Below are 24,891 nucleotides of genomic sequence, written 5' to 3' on the forward strand. Positions count from 1 at the left end.
AAATACGGTTTTGTATAATACGTGGCGAAAATTGACATGGTTAAGAAAAAAAATCTCATATTCGAAAAGGAAAAATTAAGCACTTTCTAAAAACACCCAATGAAAAAAGCACCTTTAAGAGCTTTTCATAAACGAAAATCGAAAATAAGCACCTTTAAGCACTTTTTAAAAACGCTACACACCTTTATAGCACAAAATTCCTGTTCGAGCCATATTTCAAAAATTAACCGAATATGCTTTAACGGTAAGGGTATCAAAATGTCTGTTTGGTGTGTCAGAAATGTCAATTTTTGGATACTTAATAACTAAGGAGGGCAAGAAACCATTACCTGATAAAGTAGACACGATTTTAAGTTACCCGCAGTCAAAAAGAATTGGGAAGATTTCTTCTCTTTTTTTTCTTTTTCTACCTCGTGCAGCTTATAACTAAACTCATTTTTAAGCGATTTTTTGAAAAGCTCAAAGAGCGCAATGATAATCATATGATTAACTGGTCAGAACAGTCCATGAGCGAATTTCAAAATTGCAAAACCCTTTCAGCAAACGCTACGCTGCTTACGCATCCTTACCTCGATGCAAATTTAGAATTGCTCGTGGTTGCCTCGGATTTTGCAACAGGAAAATCTTTATTTTAAACCGAAAACGAATTTCTTCAACTGTAGGGAGTTATAATAAAAAAATTCTCGAAATTATGTTTTGATCACAGATCACAAACCACTCACCTATGCATTCAAGTTAGATAAATTTTCACTTCAATTAGATTTTTTACCTCAGTTTACAACAGATATAGGATACCCAAATGGTTCTTATAATGTAACAGCATATGAGTTATCAAAAATAGTTCCTATAAACATGCCAAATCCTGTAGATTAGAGCAAAATAGCAGAATCTCAGGAAAATGATAAAGAATTAAATCGTTTAATCAATATTTCCCACGATTTAGATTTTAAAAATGAAAATATGGCTGATACGAATTTTTTTTTTAATATTGAGACATGTCTACTAAAACTGTTCGACCTTTTATTTCAAAACAATTACGTACGCAAATATTTGACACTATTCATAACCTATCACACTCCGGTACAAAAGCAATTAATAAATTAATTTGTAATAGATTTATTTAGCCTAACTTAAATAGAGATTGCAATACGTGGTCTAGTTACTGCATTCCATGTCAAAAATCATAAGGCATACTAAATTCCCTATTTTATTTCTTTTCCAGTAAAGTCCAAACGCTTTGACCATATTCATCTTGATATCATTGATCCTTTACCACCATCTAACTGATTTTCATACTCAGGGTTCCCACTCTTTTAACAAAGCAAAAATTAAGCACTTTTTTTGAAAAAATTAAGGACTTTTTTAAAAAAATTAAGGAATTAAAAATAGTATGATTGTTTATCATCGAATAAATATATACCACCAGTGACAGTGCTAATTATTTAACTTTCTTAAAAAAAAATCAATAATAAAAAAAAATAATAATAACAATTATATTATGAATTAAGTACTGATAAAATTATTTCAATAATTGTTTCAGGGCTCGTCAAAGTAGGAACCAGACAATTTTTAAAAAAAAATTCAGATTGTTAAGGATTAACAACATCTATGAAAATTATCTGTTTTCCCTTTTTAATCATTTTATTGAAATTGAATTGTAAAATTAGGTGCAGAAATATATTAAAAAAAGAGTGAATAAAGAAATTTTGGAAAAATATTGAAAAAATTATTACAAGTTTTTATACACTGAGTGGCCAAATTATTATGACCACCCCTTCAGTCGTCCGTTTCCATACCCTATACGGCGCAATGTGCGCCGAACAGTACGTTCAGAGACGTTCACAGTTGCTCCTTGAGTAAGATCACTTGCAATTTGTCGCACTGTTGCTCTCCTGTTGCGCTGCACAACCCTGGCCAGCCATCTCTCTGATCGAGCATTCAGTACCCTGTGACGACCACAGGTCTGACGTTGAGATCCGGTTTTTTGCTTGATTGTCCATTTTTTGTACACATTAACAACTGCTGCTCTAGAACACTTCACAAGTGCAGCCGTTTTGCTGATGCTCGTTTCGACACATCTCGCACCTACAATCATTCTACGTTGAAAGTCAGTTAAATCACTTTTCTTTCCCATATCTGAGCAAGCAACACAGTATAACTGATGACTCACTTGTCCAGCATTCCCGTGTTATGGTTATCTTGCCCTCTAGCGGCAAAGCTGTGACGCAATAACTCATTTGCAACTCTGAGGTGGTCATAATAATTTGGCCACTCAGTGTATTTCGCTACTAGACATGCATCACATATTCAGCTGTGGGCCAATCTTGGTAAATATTCAGTTACGCCAAAAAAAATTCTTTTTCTCTATTAGCAAAATGTTTCATTTATAATGGTATATATTTAAAAAATATTAATACTAAGAAGTTGAATTACAGTTATGCATGAGAGTAGTTTTCTTAACTATGTCACGTCAAATTAAGTCCTATTTTAAGTAAAAACGGGTCATACTAATATCTAAGCACCTTGAATCATTCCACTTTTTTTCATGTACAGATATTTTTAAATTCATTGCAATAAATATTTTTATAAAATTTTTATAGAATAAAAATACAATTATGTTTAAGATTTATAATTTTCAAACTAGATTGTTCAAACTATAATGTTCTAAATATGCTTAATAGTTCTCGGTTAAACATATTAATAATAGGATCCAGAAAGATTTTTCAAAGGTATCAACGCATTCCTATGGCTAGAAAATTGATAATGTTACTTAATTAACAAATATTTATAAATTATTTATTTTTTCATAATTTATAGACATTTACTTGTAATATTTCTTCATCATCCTGTATAATTCTTAATATTATTCTCTAATATTATTATGATTTGATATTTTATTTTTATGGTGAATTAATAGTTTTGAAAAACTCGATTGAAAAATTTTATGAAAAACATATTGAAAGTAATGTGTAACTTAACCACTTTGAAATTATTCCTCAACAGCAAATGTGTTATATTTACTTTTAAGATGAGCTTTACAATTATTTCCAGCCAAAACTGATATTAGGAATTAACTTTAATATTAATAAACAATCTGACAAAAAACATTTACTAAAGTTAAAGCAACCAAAAGTTGAATAGAAACTTTAAAAAAATATATTAAAAAGAAAAAAAGAAACAGTATATTAAGTTGCAATGTTAACTGAGAAAAATGATTATTAAAATCTAAGTTTGAATTTTATTCTAATCGACATTAATAACAAAAAGTTTGTGATCTTTTAATTGAGTAGATTTAAATTTTTATGTAACAATCCGCTTATCCTTAAGAAACAAAAACAATCTAACTGTGTAACAATCCAAAACTTTAAAAAAAAAAATTTGCATTGCGGCAAAACAAGTTATAAATAGTTACCTAATATTTAACTTTCTTGTTAGGAGAAAATCATGCATTATTTAGAACTCAGAAATGAAAATTAAAAATATTTCTGAAAAAACTCGAGGTTTTTCTTCAAAAACTCAATAAATCTCAGGTTTTTGACATAAAACCTAGGTGGGATAGGATTTTTCAAACCCTGTTTATTACATATCTGTCTAATTTTTAGTACAATCAAGAATTTTGAAAAATGCTGCTGCTTTACAGTTAAAGTTACTTATTACACACTGAAATATTATACAAATTTATTTAATTCTTTCAAGATTTATGGAAATAATTTTCATTATGGATTCTAGATCAAAATTTTTTTCTCATACTTCTTTTCTTAGGGTTTTACTTTATTCCTATTAGCAGATTCATTACCAGTAGAACTGAATTTCTTGAATTCTGTAAATTTTGAAGGTCAGTGTGGGTCTCCTACTTAAGTACCTTAGAACTACCCCTCAAAAAAGCACTATCTCTTCCATCTGCAGTATTTCCCTTGTCCACACTCTATTCTTTTCTTTTAGAATGTCACTCTTTTCTTAGAGTATCATTCGAGGCAAAAGGCAGAATATATTAATGAAAGAACCAATATATTAATAAAAAGACATGTTTTCTTCTCCTTGCCAGTAGCCATCTCACACACATCACTTCTTATCTCTCTAAAATGCTTTACTCTCCGTGCATGATCTAATTCTAGGTGATAAAAGAACGACTTTTTGTTTTAAAACATTGAACTGAAAAATTGTCCCTATCAACTATAGTGATGCTGAGAAATTAAGCACTTCTAAGAACCAAAACTAAGTACTTTTAAGGGCCCTTATTTTCCAAAATAAAAGTTAAGCAGTTTTTAAGGACTTTTAAGGACCCTGATACTGCTTAACGATGATGGACAGACATACTAGATGGGTTCCGAATACAGGGAAGCCGAGGCTTTCTTGTATTACCCACTTTGTAAGGTAGGCAGAAACTTTATTTATATCGCTGCACAATGGGCTATTGGCAGGAAAACATCCCTGAGGATGATCCGAAGACAAGCCATCACAATTTTGATCCTCTGAAGAAGGGATGGCTCCCCTGCTTTGGCAGCCCGACGACCTGCTCGCGAAGTCGAGCACTTTACGGTAGAACACTTTAACGAGACCGATACCGCGCACCCTCAGTCCCTACGCATGCTGATCAAAGTAATCACCCACCCGCTTTCTGATCACAGACAGTGATGCTTGACTTCTGTGTTCTACTGGGAACCGTGTCTTTACGATCAGTCCTCTGCGGGACTGCCCGCTTAAGATCACCTTCAGTGATAACGACCGACTAGGGTCGTCAGTTCGAGAGTAAATCCTTCAAAACTCTAGCACATCTCATGGGCATCAAAAGAGTTTGATCCTCACCTTACCATCCTCAAAGTAAAGGAATGATAGAAAGATGGCACCGATCCTTGAAAGCTGCACTGATGTATATATTCCTGTTGCACTTCAATTGATGTATAACAATCGTAGTGCCATCCTACTCCGCCACCAAAATTTCATCAAGGATAGAATTCGATGAATGGATACTACTAGTTGCCTTATTTGCCAAAGACCGGAAATGCTGTGTTAAGTTTACCGGATTTTGAGCATTTGTGGTGAGAGTTGTATTAAGTTCATGGTAGTGTATGTGGTCTCTCCTGTGTTGCTATTAACAGTCTAGTGTGTGCAGCATCACGTTGCGCATAAATGAAACGGAGAAGCAACAGCGTGAGGAGGACGATGACTCAGTAACAAATAGAAAGTCAACTTTTTAATGAGTACCATACATGAAAGCAAGTATCTTCATAGCACGTCCGCAGGTCACAAATGTAGGGAAAGTAGAAATCGACAATGTCAACCTTCATCTATCAAAAGTACCTCAAGACTGAATCGAGTTAACATGTATTACAGTGAATTGATGCTTAATAAACGTAGTTATAGTTATGCAACAAGACAATTGGTCAGCCTTTTTACCGGCTATCCTCTTGAGCTGTATATATGGAAGATCTACAGTCACCATCTGCAGAGCTCGTCTGCAGAACAACACTTTGCACCCCAGTTGAGCTTTTCGATTCTACTCCAATGAACTCGCCCCAACTCCAGCTTGTCTATTATTGACAAAAACATTTCTCTACCATCAGAACTTCTCCAGCTTCCTGCCATTTTTAAAAGTGAGCGCGTCCAGCCTTAAAAGTCACGTCTTCATCAGCAATGAACCTTTGCAGGCTCCTTTAGATGAACCTTTTTTAGTGCTTCAGCGAGCTGATAAAATTTTTTATGTTGATTATTAGAGGTCAACAATCTCTACTTCTTTCATCAGTAGTTGACACTTGACTCCATCTCCTCGGAGTTGATTTCAGAGCGGAAAGTAAGAGGAGAAACTTCTCCGCTCTTGAAATTGAAACAGCCCTTAATGCGCAAACAGCGTATTCTTTTTCAGTCATTTACTTCGCTTTATCATCTGCTTTTATACCTTTCCTTACTCTAACTAATTAAATATATTTGTCTCAAAAAGGACAAACTATTCACTCAAAATCAAAAAATATCAAATTTATGAAATATTAAATGTTAAAAAAATGCACCTAACGATTGCGAAATAAATATTTTAGTCATACGATCGCCAAATAGCAACCTTGTTGAGAATTGTTCACACCCTTCTCCCAAAAATAGAGAAATAGTTATATCGGATACCACGAGATGAAGGGGGGTGAAGTGCCAACTCCTGGGGAAAGAACTATAGGTGGGTGAAACCTGCCTTCTTTTAAAGTGAATTTCTACAACCTTCTGGAATATCTAAGACTGTATAGTGTGAAATACGGTGTACTCATGTAAATTAGGAAGCCAAAAAAAATATTTGGAAGAACTGTGCGTTTTCCAAAAAAAGTATAGCAAGTGAAACATGTGGGGGGAGTGTGCTGTGCTCGATACTCTCACCCATTTTAAACAGCAATGTTCCCCAGTCTTTTTCACCAGTTTTAACCAAGTAATTTTCACCAGTTTCTCAGCTGTATTTTTACTCCCAAAATGGACACAAATTAAATATTTTTATCGCTAACGAAACAGCAAATTAATTTTCACACTGCAATGAGTACTTTAAATTATGAAAAGTATAGATATGATGAAAAAATTTCGAATAGTAAGGTACATACATTTTTTATATCATTTTAAATAATTCAATTTTGAATGGTAAAAAAGAAAATCGGTCGAATAGTTCCAGAGCGATTGAATTTTGAAAAAGTAGCATTGTTCGAAAAAGTCTTATATTTAAAAATTGATTTCTCAGGAACTATTCAGTCGATTTAGCTCAGAATTTATACTTCTCCATTTCAAGTTGCATTCGCTGAAATGTAGCTCAAATTGCGTACCTTAGAATTTTTTTTTTACTATCACTGAATAAAATAAAAATATATAACAAATATTTACTAAAGGTTTTACTTCGGTAGAAATTATTTCTTGAAAAACAAAGTTTATAATTGCGCGAAAAATCTTTCAATTCGCTTAAAACGTTCTCAAGTTATGATAAAATGCGCAAAAAATAAAATTAACATCAAGGGGTACAAAATCAGGACCACTCTTCAGCCCTAGGACCTTCTTTCTCAGATTGCGGCTACCTCCTATTCAAATCAGACGATATGTTTGTTCAAAGAAAGTACGTTTTTGTGTCTGATCTCGTAACTTAAAATATCGTTTGAACAAATTAATTAGCATGTTTGAAGTTACCCCCTCAAATCATTCAAATTGAGATCAAGAGAGTAAAGATCCACTCATTAGATCAAAAATTATTTGTGGTGGTCCATTTATTATTTTTTTGTAAACTGCAAATCAGAATTCATGTTAATAGCAATAGTAGTTATCCATTTGTGCTGCAGTTTACAAAAAAATAATAAATAGGTTTAAATATATAAATGGATTAAAAAATAATAAATGGATTAATTTAAATTTTTCAATGCCTGTTTCATATTTTTTTTTCAAAACTGCAAATCAGAATTCATGTTAATAGCAATAGTAATTATTCATTTGTGCTGCAGTTTTGAAAAAAAAATGAAACAGATATTGAAAAATTTAAACTTTTGGTCAAAACAAGTAAAGGTGTCAAAATAAATAAAAAATGAGAATTGCATTCTTACCTATAATTTGTTGCACTACGTTATACAGCTGGATTAACTCTTTCCTATAACAAAAATAGGTGCTATAGTAGAACAACAATACCTCAAAAAAGCAGTCTGAACTGCACAATAAAAAGATGCATTTATAATTGAAAAGTTGCATTTTTATCTGCTTTTAAGATCTTAAACAAAAAAATATTTTGTTTCTTAATTTATTAACTTATTCCTTTGCAGTGATCGCCGATCTCACCAGTTTTAACCTGTAATTTTCACTGAACCCAATCCAGAAGGCAAGGGAACTCCTGGATCAAATATTGGGAGAAATTTTCCTTCGTGGAGGACTATTTAATAAAACTAACACGCATTTGTGTTACATGGAGAGGAAGATCACGAGAACCTCCCACGGTTAGCATGACGGCAAGGGGACTCTGGCCCATGATCCATCTACCCCTGAGGACACGTCAGCACTGTGGTCGATGCAAGCCGGATGCGAAATTCGTATCTATCAGTCATCGCCGCTTCGAACCCCGGTTCACCTCATTGGAAGGCGAACGCTCTATCCCCAGAGCCATCACGACTCGAGTAAAGGTTTTTATTTTTTTATTTTATGACCGCCGTTGAACAGTCGACCCAATTTTTGGGTTTACGACTACAAATGTTCAACGCCGTAGCTTTGTAATTTTGAACCAATCCAGAAGACAAGGAAACTCCTGGATCGGTACCCCCAGAGGTATTGATTTGTTATGGGAACATGGAGGACTTTGAGACTCGACAGATTTAACGTGCATCAGTCAGGAAAAGGCAACCCTGTGATAAACATCCTTCGTCAGGTGAAGAACTGGCACTTATAGTTTGACTATAAAAAGAACTCCCCTCGCCACGAAGCCTACGGCCGTCTGCTACAATGGAAACAAGAAATAGTGCACCTCGAAGTGCATCTCTTCAGACGAATGGCTAGGGGAGTTCTTTGCATAGAAAAACTATACTCTTTACTAGTTAGCTTGGTCGCATAACGACAGCATAATGTTTAAGTTTGATAATAATGCTTATTCGTTTGTTTATGTTATACAAATATTTTGAATAAATGGTTTGAAAAGAATTTAACCTGTTATATCCTTATAACCTTAACTCTATGAATGAAACATTTATTATCATTGAGATTTGATATCAATGGTTTATTACCACAGCCTTAAGGTAACCGAGAGTTGATTAACAAATACTTTAGATGGCCAAACCATTTTATACAATAGTATTGAATTTTGAGTGAAAAATTATAACACATAATAGAAATATAACTAAATAAAAATATAATTATAAAAATTATAAGATTTATTTTTATTCTAGTTAAATATTTTTCAGCTCTAACTATTTAAGACTGAGTTAACAAAAACTTTTGGTACTTGAATTTAATCTAGTTATTCGTTTCGCTAAGCTCTGTAAGCAAAACTTGAATTTTTTGATCAAAAATTAGCTAACTTGATTTCAGCAATTATTGATTTTTGTGGGTTGGTTAACAGTTTCTTCAGGTTCGTAAGAAAAATTAACTTTTCGGGTTACTGACTTTTACCAATTAGCCATAATTTGCTGTTGACTCAACTTTCTGTATAACAACAAGGCCCTATATGTCACCTTAATATTGGCCCATAATATTCAAATTGGATCACGTACTATATTACCAGACACTAGTGTACCCTACGAGGGAAAATAATTATAGGCCTAATAGCCCCCCCCAATTTATTAAGATAATTAATTCAATGATGCACTCTAATTTAAAGGCGAAATTTAAACTTAATAATTTTTTTGGTTAGATATTTGCTAATTTCGTTTTTTCCATACTTTATTTTGGTGGATAAGGAGACTACAAGAATTTCCGTTATGTGGAAGAAGCTAACGATTTCCTTCATTGGGGCAAAGTTCGAAGACGAAGTTCAATTTGTTGTTCCTAAATCAAAATTAGCCAAATTTTGATTCAGAATATTAATTTGCTAATGGGCTGAAGAAAACTTTCTTTGGACTAACATTTTTAAGTTAAATTCTTAAATTGTGATATTTTAGTCAATAAACATAGCTTGTTTTAGTCACTACTTTTTTCGGCGAATAGGGTAACATTTTTTTTGTTGGGAGGGAATAATTTTTTTTTTTAATTTGAGCGAAAGATTTGACGCAAAATTAAATTTTCTAGTTTTCTGATCTATGATAACTAAAACATGTTTATATACAGGCGTGTGGATTAACACCACTTCCCTACAACAGTTTTAAAATTTGATGCAAAACGCAAACTGTCATTTTTGGTCAAAATTTAGCCAAAAGTTTTTTTGGCCATACCCAAGTCAAACTTCTTGATGGTCCCATCACAACATCTTGATGATTTATATTGGCTTCAGTGCGATTCATGATGATCCAACATCATTTGATGGTCACCCTGGTTTTTGATATGCCAACAAACTTCTATCATTTCATGATGGAAAGTTCTACTTTAATACTATGATGGTTAACTTACTTAATGGTTATGATGGTTACTTTAATACCATGATGGTTCTAACTATACATTTCAATTATGATTTAAAGTGAATTCTTGCTGTTTTCAGGAATATACCATCAAAACAATTTGTTTGTTTTTTCTTGTTGGCCCGAATAAATCAGTCCGAATTCCTACATTAGGATGATGGCTGTTCATGATCGTTCCAACATTTGATTTCTTAGGAACTATGATAGAAACTATGATGAACAAACCATCAAAACAAGTTGCTTTTCTTACGTTGGACCATCATAAATCGATTAGAATTTCTACATTGGGGTGATTTTTACTTATGTTGGTTACCAACAAAAAATAGAATGGAATTATTGATGGTTATAGGATGGTTATTGATGATGGAATTATTGACTGTTACCATCATGATTATGTTGGTCCATCAAGGGAAAACCATCAAAAAGTTTGACTTGGGTAATCTTTTTGGCTGAAAAGTTTCGTTTGGTTAGAGTCAGGGCTAAAGAGAATACAAGGGCTAGTTCACTCCGCTCTTAGAGCTGAAGCTACGATTTCCCTCCTCATGACGTCACTGTGTCTACAGATCTCGGAGATCGCAAGCAAAGATATGGTAACTTCGCATCTTTCTCTTTGTAAAAATAAGTTAGACTTTTTCTGGTTATTAGCTTTCAAACTTTACGTAATTAACACATTATTTCCGTTCATAAACATAGTTAAAAAAAAACTTTCTTGGTTATTATATTAAAAAAAATACCATTTTAAACTTATAAAAATGTTTTGCTAGTTGGTGAAAATGACACGATAAATACTTTATTTTAAAAAGTTCAGTTTTAACTTTAACTATTAAGAAAAATGAAGGCATATATCGACACTTTTTCTATCTACATATTTTCTTATAACGATAAGTTAAGTTAAATTTAGAATCCCTGATTTTAAAATATGTCGTTAATAGCAATTTGTTCATACTTAATCATTAGGAAACATCAACCTTAAACGCTAATTACTGATACAAAATAATAATTTAGGTTCATAATGAAATTAGAAATTTTACAATTGCTTATAGACATTTAAATTTACCATGATATAATTTATAGATATTTAAATTGAAGAGAATATAATTTTTAAAAAAAATCATAAATATTTAGAATAACTACATTAAAAAATATGTTATGAAATTAGGAGAATTTCAACTATATACTATATATTTTATTTATACTTTTTATTTACATTTTCATTTTCTTTGACTTTATCAATTTTTTAATTCTTTTCACCTGCCTTTCTTTATGAAGTAACGAGGCGGTTTCTATTTAGATAATGAATTTTTATAAAAGTTCTTTACGACAGAATAAACGTATTGCTGTTTTATATTAACTGTGTCATTTCGGAATCCATTCTTTACATAGTTGTTCATTTACTTTAGGGAACACGCGAAAAATTATACACTTTCCTTTTGTTTTTGTATCAGAATTTTTGCAAGTTGCAATCGCGCAAACTGGCATTTCGATGATAGTTTTAAATTCTTGTAAATTCACTGCAAAAACTGAGGAAAATCATTATAGAAAGCAACAAATATTTTAGAATATCTCGCAAAAAGAAATGATCTAATATTAGTTAGAGCTGGTAAGGCCGAACGCTCCGTTCTTGAAAAAAAGTGCGAGCTTTGCGCCAAAGTGACGTCACTAGAGAAAATCGGAGGATTGGCGCGGCTAGAGTTACTTCAAAGGAGTGAACCAGCCCTTCTATTCTCTTTAGCCCTGGGGTTAATCACTCTTTCATTTTAAGAGAGCACGTGGTGTCAAAAATCCTAAACTTTTAACATTATACTATTACAACTCACAAAAATAGATTAAGTTTCATTTTTTTGTAGCTTAGAAATTTCTTTAAAAATATTTAAGCTATGTAAAACCTCTTATAATTTACTTAATAAAAATATCTTCAAATTGAAGTATATTTTCCACTTAATGTTGAGACTTATTTTGCACTACGATGATTTTGTTTTAAAATTAATAATTTTAAGTTATTTAAATTATTAGTTATTAAGTTAAATTAATAATTTTAAAATTAATTAATTTAATTATTAATTTAACTATTTTAGGTAAATTAAAGAATATAACATGCATTTACTTTTGCTTACTAACATATTCATTTTAAGTTTAATTTTACAAAGAGTAAAGATTTTTATTGTTAAAATTTATATGGAAAATTATTATTATGTAAAGCAATGAAAAACATCCTATGGGTTTTAGATATTTCGATTGATCTGTAGTTTATTTTAATAAAGGAATATATTTTAAAATTAGTTTTGAATTCTTTGATTTTAAATGAAATCTAGTAGCTAAAAGTATTTAATTTTGCGTAAACATAATTCTAAGATAATTGTTAAAAATAATTCAGTGCTGTTAGCATTAATTTTATATAAAAATTACTACGATTAATGTCTGCATGCCTGTCTAAATACTTGGGCAAAGGTCAATCTGCCTTTCATTGGTCAATCTACTGTGCAAGGGACCCTTCGCGCAAATCGTTACTATAAACTAATTATGGTAAGAACTCAAAAAGAATAACAGTTTAAAACTAGCATTCTATTAATTTTTTATTTCAATATTCAAGAATTTTTTCCAAGAACTTTAAAATTCTCCGTCTTCTATAATAGGCATGAAATAAATAATTTATCCCTTAATTTAAGTAAGCAACTTTTAGGGTCAGTTCGTTAATCGGAGAATACAAAAGTCAAAAATTTTGATGGAGCTCCATTGATGGACCCACATAATCTTGACGGCAACCATCAATAATTCCATCATGAACCATTATAATTTTTGGTAACCTACATAAGTAATAAAATTAAGAACTTTTTAAAAACACCCTATGAAAAAGGCAGCTATAAAGGATTTTGAAATACTAAAGTAAAAAAAAAGCACATTTAAGCACTTTTTAAAAACGTTACGCACCATGCTTATATACACTCTATAACAAAAAAATCGACGCACCAAGAAGGAAATGTCCGATTGAAACGAAAATTGGTGGATAGGAAGACAATGTACAGAATAGTAAATGATTAAAATTTCAGAACAATTGAATAATTTATTGCAGAGTTACAGGAACAAGTTTAATAAGGTGTTGACCCGCCTCTAGCCTGGATACAAGCTGCCACACGGCTTGGCATAGACCGATAGAGCTCTCAGATGGTCTCTTGCGGTATTTCCTGTCAAATTCGACAAAATTGTTGAACGAGGTCATCAACATTCCGTGCCAGATGCAATCACCTTCCCATCATATCCCAGACATGCTCGATGGGAGAGAGATCTGGTGATCTGGCAGGCCAAGGAAGAGTTTGACAAGCTTGCAGACAGTTCATAGCAACGCAGTATGTGGTCTGGCATTGTCCTGCTGAAAAACCAGCCCAGGGCACTGCAAAAGGAACGGTAGCAAAACAGGTCTTATGATGTCGTCGACGTACCGCTGTGCAGTAAGTATACCTCTAATGACGACCAAAGGGGTCCGGTTGTCAAAGGAAATGGCACCCCAGACAATAATGCCTTGTTTAGGGCCGGTGTGGCGAGCAATAGTGAAGGCAGAATTCCCCCTCTGCGTCTCCAAACACGTCTTCGATGATCGTCAGGACACAGTTAGAAGCGGGATTCGTCGCTAAAGACTATTCGTCCCCAGTCATGCACCACTGTAATCTGGCACCAAGAAGCAATCGGATGATTGCATCTTGGTGCGTCGATTTTTTTGTTATAGAGTGTATTTGATAACCGTTGTTAAACAGCCGACCCAATTTTTGGGTCTACGACGGTAATTTTAATTTTTCATATTTTGACAGCTTTTTGTCTGTTCCTCATTTAAATTGTAATTAGTGAACCCCAAATTATATATTTTTCTTATTTACGCTTTTTTTATATTTTATATCCGTCGTTGAACAGTCGACCCAATTTCGGGTTTGCGACTACCAATGTTGAACTCCAAACCCTTATAATTTTGAACCAATCCAGATGACAAGGAAACTCCTGGATCAGTACCTCCAGAGGTATGATTTGTTACGGGAACATTGAGGATATTGTGACTCGACAGATTTAACGTGCATCAGTCATCATTTACTACATGGGGAGTCATCGGCTGGCGGGAATCAAATCTACGACCTCTTAAACATTGGCTCAATGCCCTTCCAACCAGGCTATCCCGGCCCTCATGTAGTATATTGCCGTTGATAGAGCTACTTTGTGCAAAATAAATCCGAATAATGAAACAATTTTCACTTTTTTACTGTCTTTTGAGAAGACGCTAGGGAAGGAATGGGTTAATACGTTCGACAAAATTAGAGATAAATGCAATAAAATAAAAAGTTGAGATTCTGTTAACTGATCTTATGAAAATAATTTAAACATTTATTTTCAGAATGTAATACTAAGAGGTTACAGTTCTAATCATAAATACCTATATAAATTTATAAATTATGGTGCTTAAAACTGTTTCATTTATTTTAAATAAATGCTGATAATGAAACAATTGTGTTTTTTATCATTTATCGTTTCGGGAGGAAAAAGAAAGTTTCCTAAGATTGTAACTGTTTTATGAACTAAAACTAATTAGACATTCTAATTAGATATATTTGGATTAGCTGCAATTGCTCAAACTCGTTTAGAAATTAATATATAAATTAATTCATTATCTGGATTTAATTGATATTTTAATGGAGATTTTGGTGCTGTTCGTGTAATGGTTAGTTTTTTATATTTCTTTAAATTTTAATATGCATTAATGAGTTTTTTCTTTTTACGCTTAATTTTTATTTATATGAATAGTAAGATGACGGATTTTTTCATATCGCATGATCCGTCACGTAGGTTAACAGGGGGTCCTGCAGATAGACTTGATCAAGGGTCTACTGGGATTAATAAGCTATACCTGAGCAATTGCTTTGTTATATTAAACACTTTGAAAATTTAAAAAATATAACAAAATCATTAAATTTTTCTTGCATTTTCATTTCAATTTTTAAATGCTTTTTCTCATTTAGTTTATCCATTATGGTACCTCGATGCTGAGTCAGTTTTTGGTTTAACTAATGACTGCAGAAGACTCCAGTTTGTTAGCAGGCAGTGTACCACCCGATGAAGTGCTGTTTTTGCAACATACATATCCTTAGAAAAAAATTTTTGCTTGAATTGTTTCTAACTTTCTAAATTGTTGAATTAAGACAAATTTGGTTTTAGCTTCTTTTAGCGCTTTTCCATTTTGAATTATTATTATTATTTTAAATGATATTTTCTTAATTCGCCTTTTTTTTTTATCTTGCTTAAATCTTTAATTCTTTGGTTGGGTGTTAACTCGATTCTATCTGGAGTTAACTTTTGATGACGTTGTCGGTTGTTGACGAACTTCACAACTTCATTACTGATGACTCTTCGTTTTAGTTTTCATCATTTCTTGTGAGTGTGGATATGTTGTTCGTGAGGCTATGGTTTAAAGCGCATAAAAAATTTTGAAATATTCACCAATCAGCGATGAATGAAGTGAGTTTTTAACTATTATCACCACGTTATAGCAATAGGTAACAGGGTGCATAGCCAGATTTTTCAACAAAAAATAGGCACCTTTTAATTACTTTTTTATCACTCAAATAATATTTTTATCACTTTCGGGGAAAAAAAATCATAATTAGGATCCGTGCAGTAATATAAATTATATTTTTTTCTATCGCTTAAATTTTTTAATCTATGAACATAAAATCAATAAAATTCAAAAATATTTTCAAAAACTTTACATAATCGTGATAAAATAACTAGTTTCTGATAAATATTGCGGAGAAAATTGCGAAAATCATGCATTTTTTGTAATTTAGAGCCACAACCGATTCGGAAAAGAAAAAATCTCTTTTAAACAGATAGAAAATTAAGCACTTTTTACAAACCCCGAATAAAATTAGCACTTTTAAGGGCTTTTAAAATCGTTACGCACCCTGGGTAAGTAATACGCATTCATAAACAGGAATCACGAAGAAAAATTGTATAATAAAAGTTAATTTCTTTTTATTTATTAATATTATTCAGTGTTGTCTAGTGTGTCATTCAGAATACTTCTGAGTACTGTTTGTGGCGAGTATTTTTTACCCATTCGTTGACCCATTAAAAAATTTCCCCACTTCAAAACGCTAAGCAGTTTTCTGGCAAAAACAAGTACAGCTTATTTCTGACCTGGATTCCCAGAAATTTAGTTTTCCGTTCAAAAATAAGTCCATTGCATTAGATAATTAGCCTATATTTTCCCACCAAAATGTTTTGCTTCCTATCCCACCTATAAAAAGGTATTTTGAAAAAACAATCTTAAACTGACTTTTGAACTCGAAAACGAATAATTTTAATTTCGCATTCAAACATTCGCCCATAGTAGCAATACTTTATGCTAGAAAAAAGTTTAGTTTGCTAAATCACGAAAAAAGTATAGCTGAGGCAAATTTTAGTTAGTTTTTGACAAAAAAAAAATAATTAAAAAGTTGAATTTTGCTTCCAAATTTAAGCTCGGTTTTGGTCCTCAACCTCCAGTCTATGGATCAAATAGTACAACTCTCGACATGGAACATTAAATTGCTTCCATTTTTTTACTGTGTATTTCTCTCGGGTTTGTACGACTTTGTGTGGACGTAAGGTTGACTGGGTGGTGAGATAAAACTTATTAAACTCAGATCAGTCACCTATGCCACACCCATACCGCAAATGAAACTGTTTTGAAGGATGTTTAAAAACAATTAAATTAAAATTATTAAATCAAAACCATCTAAAGTATAACACACAAAGTTCGCGCCCTCCTTCAGTGGGCCGTGGTAAAATTATCAAACGTTGACCTAACCTTGGTGGTAATACTGGAAAAAAAAGGTTGGGAAGCACTAGTAAATTGGTACTGAATAATTGTGGTCCCCCATCAGAATTTTATTTGCCATAGAATTCGATGAATGAATATCACTTTATTGCGGTTTTTATGAGAGGCCAGAAGAACTGTATTAAGATCACAAGATTTTGAGCGTTGATTGTAAGAGCTGTATTAATGATTGCTCCTCTCTTGCTATGAGCAGTGTGCACAGATCCCCGTTGTGTGTGATCGAGACTGAGCAGTAACAGAGCGAGGAGGATAATGTCGCAATCACAAATAAAAAGTGAACTGTTCATTGTCTTCTATCCATCACTCTAGATGTATTGAAATCCAAGTGAGCGTTTCAGTGAGAAGTATACTGTTGTTCCAAGCAGGCGTGTTTAGATCAAAGTGGACGCTGCTGCCAAGGTAGGCGTGTTCAGTTCACGTCCGGAGGTCTTCAATGCGATGCGTTTTTATTTTCTTCCAATGCCCACTTGGAGAATGACTTACCTCATACAGGCATCTGAAGGGCAGATTTGTGGGCCACTATTTCAGGGGCACCACATTAGGTGGGCCAACGTTGCCCACAGTAAGGACAGATAGTACAGAGAAGGAAAGGCCTTGCCCGGGATTCGTACCCAGAATCTTTCTGATGCAAGGGCAGTTCCCTAACCCTGACACAGGCCGGTTGACCTATGCGAGGAGTACGTTAACGAAAATCTCAACCATTATCTATCAAAACGAACCTCAAAATAGAATACAGTTAACATGTTTATATACTAATGAATGAGAGTTGAATAATTGCAGTGGTAATTACGCTACAAAGTTTTTCAACATTAATATTTGTACACGGAAAGAATTTGGTAAAATATTTCTTAAAAATTTGTGTTTGAAAAGTAAATTCCTGACCAACACATTTTTTTCACTCATTGTAAATGACTTCGATACTTATTATATTTTAATTACCAGAGTTAGACTCAGAATTCTGTAATAAGATAAAAATTTGTCCTTTTCAAATTTAAGAAATAAATTATTTTTAAGTTTGTAACTCATATTATTACTTTTAATTTTTGACAGTGCTTAACTTTATTCAATTTTTTTTTTTATTGTGAATTTTATTTCAAATGATTTTAGTGTTTAAAACGAAGAGGTTCATTCAAAGACGAATTTCGATGGAAAAATTCAAACTAGAAGATTTTGACAAAGATTAGTTAAAATCTGTTTTGACTATTACTTTTCAGTTGGTAGGTTAAAGAAAATTTTTGGTGGGTTTAAAATTTCCTACATTTTTGCTTAAATTTAAAGGTAAAACTTGTGGTTTGTAAAATAAAATTTGCTATATAAGTCATTATCATAATTTTTTTGGCGGATAGCTAGAGAAAACATTAGGGCTTAACATTTCTTTTATAAACATAGATTTCATAATAAAATTCGAAATTCCGATTAAAAATTTTATTAGCTTTATTAAAAATTAGCAAAAGATAGTTTTGGTCCACACTTTTTTCGGTAGGGTGTCTATCGCAATAACTATCTGTAATGGACTTTTGGAGGCAAAATTCAAATGTTTAGTTTTTGGTTTTAGTTTTTAAAATTGTTATTTTTGAACTGTAACTATTTTCTACAATTATCTAACGTTTGGAAAATAATCAAAACTTGTGGTTTCTAAGTCAATAAAAAACTGCGTTAGCAACAATTTTCTTTTTCGTTGACGAGAAGTTAGAATAGGTTATTTCTTATGGTATGTTAACGTTTCGAGTAGGGTAACGTTCGTTCAAATTTTATTTCTTTATCAAATATATATGCTAGCATATGTCGTTGCATACTTCTTTTGGGGGGTTGCCTGGAGTATCAAAATTTCTTTCCGCAAGAAAGTAACATTTTGTGGTCACATTCAATATTGTGGTTTTTAAGTCAAATAAAAATTAAAACTTGTTTTTGGCCATGTTTTTAAAGGCATGTTTTGTAAATCATAAAATAATCAAAACCAATTTTCGTCGTAGCTATGTTACCGTGAAGGACCTAAATGTCTATTTTACCGGTGAATGTCAACAATCACATAGTCACTTTGGTAAATGTCCGAAATATTTGTTATATCTGATTTGATATTAATTTATTCGATATTATTATATTAATTTGATATTATTATTTTGATACTATTATTATTATTTTGATATTATTATTATTAATTTGATATTATTAATTCGATGTTATTATTATTAATTTGATATTATTATATTTATTCGATGTTTTAATATCTGCTGAGGTTAGATTGGGAGAAACATCAGTATTAGGAGTACCGGTTAAATGCATACCGAGCATTGGCACTTAACTAGACCTAGTATACATTTTGGACATTGTGAATGTTAACATTCACCGTTGGAAGTCAACAACAACTAATTTCAGTCATTCATAGTAACAACCACACTTGATCAAGTGATCCTAACGAATGCATAAGAACGAACATTTTGAATTAAAGAAAGATTCTGGCTGCTTACTACAAAGGGCTAATGTTTAAAGGCAAAATTCGAATTTAAGGTTACAAGAACAAAAATTATTTATAGCTTGTTTTTGCCATGCCATACTCTTCAACAATATTTTTAATTTGCATTAGAATGTACTAATAATTCCCTACAATATGCTAACGTTTGGAAGTAAAGTTCAAGCTGATGTTTTTTTTTTTTTTTTTTTTTTTTTTTTTTTTTTTTTTTTTTTCCTTTAAAACAGAATTATGCTAAAACTTGCTTATAGGAAAATTTCAAACTTCTGGTTTCCAAGACAAAGATTCGTATTAACTTGTCTGAGCAATATTTTTTTTGACGGTTTGGTTAAACGAAAAGCTTAAGTGGGATAAAAATGAACTTGTTTCTAGGTCAAATTAAATTTAAAGTTTATCAATCCGAAACATTTTCTTTTGACAAATGTAAAACAAATAGCTTATAAGGATTATTTTGTCCCATAAAGGACTTATATTTGATGGCTCATATTGTGGTTACTTTTGTCAAGAAAGCTCTAAAACTTGTATATTAATATAACTTATAATATGCATTGTATTATTATCATTATTTTTGTGGTGAGATTAACGAAAATATTTATTGAAGTACTGATTTTCTAAATAATGATAACATAAAGATATTAAATTCAAATTTTCAGTTGTTTGTCCAGAAATCAGCTAAATTTTGTTTTGAAAATTTTTTTAGCAGTAGGGTAAATGAAAATTTCTTGGGGGCTAACAATTTCTTACAACATTTGCTGTAAATTAAAACGTATTTTATAAATTATCAAGAAAATGTTTATGTTTGTTATGAAAATTGTTATGTTTCCTAGCAATCAGTAGACACTTTTCATGAATTTAACGAGAGGTGTATTCAAAATATTGATTCGAATATTTTTAGCAAAATATTTATTATTAGATCACTCGAGAAGCGTCATAAAATCAACGCGATTTTCTCAGTATTTTTTTTTAATATCTACTAATTTCTCTTTAAATTAATGAAAAATAAAAAAAAAGATTATGTTTATTAAAATTTAAGTTTATTGGAGTAGAAGTTAAGGGCAAAATGTTTGTCTGTTGAATTTGGCAGCTTCGAGAAGAAAATGTTTTAGAAGAAATGTTGACAGCTTGCACCAAAAGTTTTTAAAGAAGCATAAAAAATACCTCTACTGCAATAACAATAAATACTAAAAGGTAAAAGTAAAAGTTGAAATATTTTGTTTTGGGGTCATAACGCGTGGAAATCTTAATTTATAGAACGAGAAAATAAAATTCTTACCAGAACCATGTTGCAACACATTATGCTGCTTAATTAACGTCATAACTCTGCCCTCTCTTGCAAATGAAAGCCACATCTTGTCCTGCATATACTGCAAAGAAGAAAATAAGCATAAGCAATGTTTTAATAAGCATTTTAAATCACAAAACTATCACAACTCACAAAAATTTTTCTCTACAAAATAAATGTGTGCATGGTGCTAAAGATCATCGGAACAGACAAAAAAGTGAGTAACGTAAAAGAAATGACTAAAGATTTTAATTATGTTTTAATTAGACTTCAAAGATTTTTAAAACACTATCTGAACCATAAAACAAGTAATGTAAAAAAAAATAGTTTAAGTCAATTAATCGTGCAATACAACAAAGATAAATTTTATTTTAGTTACTTTTTTATTAAATAATTAGAGTTTTTTTCTCCCATATGAAACTAAAATTTATTAATTACATTTAATTAATTAATATTTGAAAAAACTGAATTAACATCAAGTGTCATCCACTACAAAAAATGTCTTTGAACTTGAATGGATGATTAAAAAGTAATTAATGATTGGAAATTTGAACAAGATATATAAATATATATATATATAGGGAGAGTATGTACTAATAGTAAGAATTGGAGAAAAAAAAGCGCTTGGTATCAGATAACTATAAAAGTATAAATTTAGTGACGAGGACCACGTAATGTTCTTTATTGAATTTATCTGACACAGTGAATATAAATAAATTAAATATTTAAATGTGCGCAATCAACTACTTTTTTTGTTCAAATAGAGCTATAAGTTAGAAATTATCCCTGATGTTATTTTTAAAATATGTGAATAAACTGACTCGCTTATAGCAAAATTTAAAACAATAACTAATGCTTAATCCATCAGAAAATTCCATTTCGATTATTTCCTATTTAATGAATGAATTAATATTTGAAAAAAACTCTAACCCACTACAAGTTTAAAGAAAATGTATTTGAGGTTGCGTGGATGAATGAAAAGTATTTCATTAACGATTGAAAATTTGAACAATATATAGAATGAGTGTGAACTAATAGTTGGAATTGAATGAAGTAAAAATAATCAAACATAAGTATTGCTTAATGGTTCTTCTTTCTCTTGCAACGCATGCTAGCGATTTCTTATTCAATATAGCCATGGGTTCCCAGCAGATCACCGAAGTCAAGCATCACTGGCTGCGATCAGTGTGAGGGTGGGTGACCACTTGGATCAGCCTGCGTAGGGACCGAGGGTGTGCGGTATTGGTCCTCGTTAAACTGTGCTACCGTAAAGTGCTCGACTTCGCGCGCAGGTCGTCGAGATACCGCAGCTGGGGGGGGGGGCATCCCCTCCGCAGAGGATCAAAATTGCGATGGCATGTCTTCGGATCATCCTCCGGGATATTTCCCAGACCGTCGCCAATAGCCCATTGTGCAGCTCTAGGGCGACGTAAATTAACAACAATAAATTAACAACAACAATATAGGCATGTAAAGGCAAGCTTACGCATAGGTTTGTATGGAATTTCCTTTTTAATAAAATTTCCAGTTGTCGATATGTGTAACATGTTCTCTTGTTTTTTAGACTAAAAATTTGGTAAAACTTGATATTTTATGCGGTAAATAGCTAAAATGTATATTTTTTTCTAAAAGTTGACAGGGGAAAAAATTTTATCTGGATCACGATTTTCAACGATGAGCTAACGTATCGTAGAATAATTTCAAATACTTATTAAAATCAAAATTCTTATCAAAATTAATTTATCAGAAGTTGTATACAGGATAATTAGGCCGTAACTTTTTTGGCGTGTGAGGTAAGAAATTTTGAGTGGCTAACGATTCCCTACAAACAGTTAATGTTTAGAAGAAAATTAAAACACGTGGTTGTGTGGTAAAAAATGCGTTTTTTTAGTTTTTTTTTTTTCGAACCATATCTTAAGAAAATTTTTGTTGTCCTAACATAAGTAGGTTAAATAATAACACCGGCACGCAGCCCTGTACTTGATACTTTCGGATTCTATCAGTTAAGAGCTACAGCCAAAAATTTTATTTCGAAGGGAAAAATTATAGGGAAGTTGAATTTAAGCTTCATTCCTTCTAGCTCAAAAATCGTTTAAAGCTTGTTTTAGACAGAAATTTTTGTCACGTGAGCTAAGGATTTCCTACATTTCGCCTATTTTTGTAGGTCACAATTCAGCTAACGCGTGTTTTGAATGTAACGCTCTCTTCTGTGCTTTGTACTTTTCCAGTGCGCATGCGTCAATTCTGTTGAAATGCGCCCGTGAAAAATATCAAACTTACGTAAAGGAAAAATCCATTAGTTAAAAACACTAACGTAGAGGAATATCATTTTAACTTTGACCACAAATTCAAAACAAATATTTACAATGGATGTATAGTTTGTCTAAGGTAAGAACTCCCCCCGCTGTAAAGTCTGAGGCTGTCTGCTGCTAATGGAAACAAGAATAGCTCATTTCAGGGAGGATAGCTTCTCTTCCCTCTAGAGATAACACATTAGACCGAAAAAAAAAAGATTCACTTTCTCTCGCCGATTTGAGCCATAACTTGTCCTAAACAATGACCTCACACACCTACTTGACATACTTATACCTCGTTACCATAGTCACCGCCACAAGTCCAGACGTATGGCTAGGGGAGTTCTTACTTTAGACAAGCTATAGACTATTTCTTTAAAGCTGTAGCATACGACTCAAGATGCTTTGCTCAACGTAAAACGTCCGATCTTTGAGTAAAACAATTTGGTAGATTATAGATTTTGATGAATTCAGCGATGAATAATGACGCTTATTACTAATATTTTAAAAATATTATAAAAATTCTATTGCTTATTGAACTTATTTAAACTAAATTACATAGTTAAGATAAATATAATTTTGAAATAGCGAAAATATACCTAGTTTCTTGTGGCCTTAATGAAATTTACCATAAACAAAAACCAATAAAATTATATTTTCATTGAATGAACCAATGGTTGCGAGGATACAGGATTCATTTCTAAATTTCATCAATATATTTCTTAACATTCGCATTCTAGGTTCACGCTTTCAGTTCGAAGGCAGGCTTAAACAGATAACATTTAACAGCTATAAACAGCGTGCTTGCAGCTTTGTCAAGCCAACAAAACTTAAATCATGCCAACATAAAGATAGGTATCATATAAAATAAATATGAGCATGCGCAGTTGCTTCAATCTTATTTACAGGAGCGAACGAAAGCTAATAATTTTGAAGAAACTATAATAAAAGTGCTTATTTTTTTATTAAGAAGGTTGCATAAAATAGTGTATGTATAGAGGGCAAAAAATAAACTATCCACCCGAACAACGAATCGGATCTTCACATTCTAGGATTATCTTAATAATTCGATGGAGTGATATCAAATATGCTAACTAATGCTGACGATATTTTAAGCTTCGAAATCAGAAACAAAAATGTACTTTCTCTTAATAATCATACCTTTTTTACGGATTTAGATTCCTCACTCTCAAAATAAAAACAGTAACCGCACTATGACCGCAATTGCTTGGTCAGAAAAGCGGTTGATGGTATGAGCCTCTTAATGCTAATTTTACAATTTTTTTCAATGAAAGTCGAACTTTTTAATAAAATACGGATTTAGATTTATGACACTCAAGAAGCAGGGGGTAGTCGCAATCTGGGAAATAGGGTCCTCATAGTTTGATCAGGACAGCAATCCGAAGTTTGGACCCCTAAATATTAATTTTAGCACATTTCCCCATATTTCGGGAACTTTTTAAGCGAAATGAGAAAATTTTTCACGGAATTATAAAATTCGGTTACCTAAAGATAGTTTCATGCAAAAATTAACTTTTATTAAACATTTATTATTTTTTATTTTCCTAGTTGAAAGAATTTTGAATTATAAGGCATACAACTTTTCACACCATGTAATGTGATTTTCCATGGCAAATTTTCCATGTTACAGTGAAATCGGTCAGTTACAAAATTGCAGTGATTTCAATTTACGAAATCAAATTAGCGAATCAAATTACAGTGATTCGATACTAAAGTGCAGTAAAATCGGTCGAATAGTACCTGAGAATTTTTATATACGACTTTTTTTAAATAAGATTTCTCAGGAACTTTTTGACCAATTTCGCACAAATTTTGTATTTTGCAATGTAAAATTTTTTTTTAAAAAAATACGAAATTGTATATCCTACAGTTCAAAAATTTTAGACTATTTTTAAATAAAACAATAAAAAATAACAAATAATAATATTTTT

The 24,891-nt window shown here is 31.8% G+C and overlaps 1 long non-coding RNA gene across 1 annotated transcript in view; it reads right to left on the minus strand.

Moving 5' to 3' along the window:
* The window catches only part of LOC107445981 (uncharacterized), a 63,470-nt gene that overhangs the window by 35,376 nt on the left and 3,203 nt on the right, over positions 1–24,891 (minus strand). The window contains exons 2-3 of the long non-coding RNA XR_015430267.1: positions 20,637–20,727; positions 7,551–7,594 (exon numbers count right to left, since the gene is read on the minus strand). This is a non-coding gene — a long non-coding RNA (uncharacterized LOC107445981). The remainder of the gene's footprint in view (positions 1–7,550; positions 7,595–20,636; positions 20,728–24,891) is intronic.

Source organism: Parasteatoda tepidariorum, chromosome 11, assembly GCF_982258835.1.
Source record: "Parasteatoda tepidariorum strain Cologne lab strain chromosome 11, Ptep-v5.0, whole genome shotgun sequence".
In the NCBI taxonomy this organism is placed as follows: domain Eukaryota; kingdom Metazoa; phylum Arthropoda; class Arachnida; order Araneae; family Theridiidae; genus Parasteatoda; species Parasteatoda tepidariorum.